Raw genomic sequence first — 6,000 nt, forward strand, 5'->3', positions numbered from 1 at the left:
GATCGCATAGATGCCCCGCGTCTATCACCGATGAAATGCGGTACTCACCAATTGAATGCGACTCTTAATGCAAGTCTCCATAGGACTCTCGATGCCCATTCTAAAACTCCTCGACTTGCAACGTTTCAGACACAACCTTTTGGTTGTTGGTTTCATGACCGCCATCCAATGCTCGGCCTAAACACACGGTTGTCAAGTGTTCTATGGGCTTTGTCGTGATGTTCAAGAAAATGCAAACATACAAAATGAGAACAAAAAAGTAGATGCCAAAATAAGCAATTACTCATTTTATTTACTTAAAAAAATATTACATAATCGATTAAATGTTAGAATAAAATACATCTAGGCCAATCTAATTGGCTTTTTGGTCATTTATTCTAACAATCTCCCACTTGACCTACGGCCAATCACCCATCGGCCTCAAACCTATCTTATCAAAATGGTGAATATGAGTAATTTGCGACACCGGTTTAGTCAGTGGATCTACTGTGTTTTGTGCTGAGTTGACTCGGTCCATCCACACGTCACCTCTACTCACCATCTCTCAAAGTAGATAGTAGCATCTAAGAATGTGTTTGCAACGGTGATGAGATCTTGGTTTCTTTTCTTATGCTATTGCCCCATTGTTATCACAGAAGATAACTATGTCAGCAATGCTAGGCAATACACCCAAGTGCCGGATATAGTTTTTCACCCAAATTGCTTCCTGAGCTGCTTCTAAAGTTGCATTGTTTTCAACTTATGTGGTGGAACTGAAAGCAACAAAAATGCGAGTGGATCGGCCTGGAAACGTGCAAGTAGAAGCGATAATATAAAGTTCGTAAATTAAAACCGAAACGTAATAAAACTATGATTGCAAGGAGTGTACCCTTGGAGTTCCCGGGCGTTCGATGTAGTTTATAATAACAACAATAAAACTAAACGGGTCTTATCATGAAATTACAACAAGAGGTGCAACAAACATAAATCAAGGATTACCTTTCTCTTGATTTGTTTCGAAGTTCACACGAGACTTCAACGTAGAACCCCTCTAAAGACACGTATACACCAAACCGGAATATGAGATCCCCAAGTTCTCTCTGCTAGAAGAAAATTAGGGAGAAAAAACACACCAAGTGTGCTTGTGAGGGAGGCGGCTGAATTAGGTGCTTCTAGGGTAGGATTTTTTTTTTGTTATGTTTTCATTAGTTATTCCAAATAACTAATATACATATATATACCTTGTATGGATGTACCAATCCAAGATGCAGTCATATCATGCACGTGACTACCGTGATTCCTCAATTCCTCAATCCAAGAGCCAGAGACTTAAGTTATTCCAACCAAGCATATAAGACTTCCATTTCAGACCAAACCTACAGAAGTTGCTTTCATAGCGACCATCCAATGCGCAACCCAACTACATGGGTTACAAAGTGGTCTATAGGCATGTGTTGTGACGTCAAAGCTGTAGTTGATGTAATTTGGTAAGCACAATACTTACATGCGCCAAAGACGAATACTTATCATATTCGTCAGGACATTATTTCTTAAATATAGAAAATGGTTCTCCAAACCACCAGCCTAATTAACATTTTGGTCACCTATTCCAACAATTTCTCACTTGAACTTAAAACAAATTACTCATACTTCTAGATTAATCTAATTATGACCAATCTGTGATACCGTCGAGGTCTTGTGGGTCTACTCTTGTTTCTACCGATGTTCTTCGGTCCAACCGAACGTTACATCTTCCTATCATCGCTTCAAGCAGATGATGGTGTCTAAGATTTCTCCTTAGACCTGTGATGAGATGTCGGACCTTTTATATTGTACCATAGCCCTGTTCTCATCCTCCAAGGTGACTATTGGCGCGTCCTAGGTAAAACACCCAATAATTGAACGTTGTTTTTCGGTCCTAGCCTATTTTCAATATAACTTTTAAAACTTGCCATACATTCAATTTTTGCTGATTAGGTTCTTTGTAATATTCCACTTGGAACCTTTCCAATATTACCACATTATCATTAAACTTCGAATGTGCATTCTTTTATGATATTATACATTATTCATATGATGCTGGAAGCTACTATTGCTATAGCCTTCCAAAATCAACCTGCATTAATGTGCGTAATGAGCTCTTCTTTAATCCTTATTCAGGTATTAAAGATAGCCCTTCAACAACAGTCTGTTGCCTCGTCGTTGCACAGTCGATATATGTTTTTATACTTAAAAATCATGAACAACATCGGGCTTAATGCACCGAATTGCATTCCATGCTGCTTACAATAAAGACGTAGGGGATGTCAAATATCTAAGCTCCTCATCAGTCTACCATGATTGAATCTTGGATAGCTTGTCCTTATATAGGAGTCCAATTCCTATTACGGAAAATTTGATAAAGAATGTTCGTGTTCCAAACATCCAAGATGTCTTTATATCATTCCAAATGATCAAGACACTCTGAACCTCTAAAACACTTTGAACACAATTGGGCTCCCATTGACTTTCCACCTTGTTCTTGACCAAGTCGTGTACCTCATGAACTTGTTACAATAAAGACGTAGGGGATGTCAAATATCTAAGCTCCTCATCAGTCTACCATGATTGAATCTTGGATACCTTGTCCTTATATAGGAGTCCAGTTCCTAATATGGAAAATTTGATAAAGAATGTTCGTGTTCCAAACATCCAAGACGTCTTTATATCATTCCAAATGATCAAGACACTCTGAACCTCTAAAACACTTTGAACATAATTGGGCTCCAATTGACTTTCCACATTGTTCTTGACCAAGTCGTGTACCTCATGAACTTGTCAAAATAATTATGTAGGCCATCCGAACCTAGTTTGAACTCCATAGCGGATTTTATGGCCCCAAGCCATTTCTCCGGATAGATGCCCTACATCGCTCCTTCTTGTCCGATTTCAGAAACTCGAACCTTTCAGGTAACCGGAGTTTTTTTACTGTCCTTTGAAGAGCTTAGACATGTTCAGTTAAGTTCCGATTACAAGTGATGTTTGTATTATTCCATAAAGAACCTGTATAAATTAGATTCCTAGTCTAATTCTCCTCCCACTAGTCCTTTAAAGTATGCAGGACCATTTCTCATACTCAAAACTTTTGTACGACACAGGTTTGCCAAACCATATCAAATATAGTGTCTGAATTACGACTTTAAGAAAACACAATGTTTTACAACTGGGCGGTTTTTCAAAAGTCCACATCTAGTGAAGCATTGATCGAACCATGTTCAATCAAGGTTCAATTTCTTCCTTACCAGAGACAGTTGCACAAATCGTCTCTTCCGGTGGAATGTCACTGAATGAGAATTCCATTTTTATTTTGGATGTTACAAGAACTCCCACTAAATATGCTCTACCTCGATCCCATCGAAGGGATTATCTTCGTAACCAGTTTGGGTCTCCACCTCAAGTCTAATTTCTCAGAACTTTCCAGAAGTCCTTAGACTTGCGGACCCTCTATTGGTATTTTTGTATTTAGTAACTTAGAAATGTCTATTTAGGATCCAATCCAATATATTGGTTTTGAAAATCATTCTTTGTCCTGCAAAGTGCTTTCATGGCTTTCTTCCTTCTCAAAAAGGATTCATAAGTTAGTAAACTTAAATCATCAATTGCTGGACTCTTTGAGTCTACCAATCTATTTATCCTGACTAGAGAGATATGGCCTAGTTCATGCATGTCATTTTCTGTAATTTATGCTATTGATCATCCATTTTAGTCATTTGTTTTTAGTGTGCATAATCTAATTATGTAGTACGATAATTTAATAACTTATCAGACTCGAAAAAATCTTTTATTGATCAAGTTTGTAGTCTAACTTGTCCAATAATTAACTAACAACTTGATCATTTTGAGTTACATAATTGTATACTATTTCAACATGAATACTATGAGCTAAGTTTATTTAGACTTATTGGTTTTGTAGTAATGGCCTAGCCATTGCTTTGCTTTAAGAATACTTGTCTTAGATTTTTATTCTTTTTCATTTCTATAAACCATTTGCACAAATGCATTTTGAGAGCAAGTGTCTAACACTTGGAAATATGAATAGTAATCATGTTTTGTCGACAAATGCCATAGTCTGGGTGAAGGGGTGTTCACGATACTCCCTCTTCTTATGCCCTTTGGCAATTATATGTAAACATCATAAGTAAATTTTGACTGTCGAACCATTATCCCATTTTTCCTTTTACATTCGCTCATTAAGGTGACAGGAGCACTCAAAGCGCATGAAGCGGCTGATTTTGCTTCATCCTTCTTTCTCATTGGACATCTGGCTCCCTTGCCTTTTGCTTTTGAGGTTGAAGTCTCCAAATCCAATACCATCTGTGCAGATTCTTTAATCATTGCCTCGTATTACTCCAACCATTTTATCTATTGATGAAATGGTTTCTCAAGCCCATTTAGAGTTTATGATAAATAGGACGAAGGAGGGATGAAGTACATTACTTTTAAGATCAACATTTGAGCTTCTCCACAAGGGATTGCATCTTAGCCCAATGTTTGTCTACAGACAACCTTCAGTCGTTTAGGCCTCACAAAAATGCTTCTATCGTGGCATGTCTGATGTGCCAGTTCAGTGCCACATAAATACGATTTATGTGGAGCATTTATTGAACCAACAACGTCTCGCGTGTCATACTGCTCATGGATGATAGAAGCATGTATAATTCTCCAGACCTTGCGATTGTCCTTATGCTTCAATCCTGAGCGTCAAGCATTCCTTAAGCAAGGACTCCTTTTGCATTTCCGATGGAAGTGGCTTTTCCATGATATATGCCTAGGTTCAGAAATTGAGGACAATCCTTGGATTTTCACATTCAACTTTGATCGATTGTATTCCATAAAGTAAATCTCAAAAATAAAGAAAATGGAAAATGGTATCTAAGACATGCATTCTAAATGCAAAGTAGAAAATAAGTAGATTATAGCAATGTTGAGTTTGAGTAAAGACTCAGTCATTCAGTCGTTAACTTCTCCCACTATTTCTACAAAATTCCACTACTCTCAAGTGGGGTTTCAAAAAATCCTTTCGTAGTTGGCTTGGGATCCACAAGAACAATTTACCATGCCCCACTTTTATAATTCCAATGGAAAAAGCATTGTGGGAGGCAACCGATGCCATTCTCATTCCATGAGATTCCCAAGATATTTTTCTTCACCTCTTCACATGTTCCTGAGGGGTCCAAGCGAATCATGTTATTCTGTGTTAAACCCGATCCATTAACAAAATCATACCTCAATTATCGCCCCCCACGACTCGTGAGACAGGGAAACAACCAGCGTATTCCTTTGTTCAAAACAATAATATAGCTTGCCTTCTATACCCAATGTGTCACGACTCATGAGACCAAATTTGTATAGTGGTAGCTTCTTCATGACATTGATGTGGATGGAAGGCCTCGATAGATCGAAATGCCATTTACGGTCGTAATATTTGAATTCGTGTTGGTTACAACCCATCAATCAAGTCACACCTCAACTGTCGCCCCCAACGACTCGTGAGACAGGGAAACAGTGAGCATGTTCCTTTGTTCACAATAATGGAGCAGCTTGCATCTAGTCCAAATGTGCCACGACTCGTGAGAGCACACTTAGGTAGTGGCCGCTTCCTCACCTTATTATTGTGGATGGAAACATTGGACAGATTGAATCATTTTGATGCAAGTCCATTTTGGGCCCTAAAACAGTTAATATTAAGTTGTTTGATCGAGCCCTCATCACAAAATAGCATTGCATGCATAAATATCAAATATTTAAAGCATTAGGTAAACGCATTGCATGCAATGAAAACTAGCATACCCTTGTTGGATGATCACGAGCCCAGCCTATGCGACCCACTGAGCCTGCAGTGAGTCTAAGGACTGTGTAAGGTGGCCCTATGCTATTACAAAAAATGTTTTAACCTTCAACATATAGATGGGCCTTGTAATATCTTCGTGAGCCACCTTCTCCATGGGCCTCCTCCTCCATGGACCTTCTTCTATGGGCTCA

This window comes from Sesamum indicum, unplaced genomic scaffold (genome assembly GCF_000512975.1).
Source record: "Sesamum indicum cultivar Zhongzhi No. 13 unplaced genomic scaffold, S_indicum_v1.0 scaffold00159, whole genome shotgun sequence".
NCBI lineage: Eukaryota > Viridiplantae > Streptophyta > Magnoliopsida > Lamiales > Pedaliaceae > Sesamum > Sesamum indicum.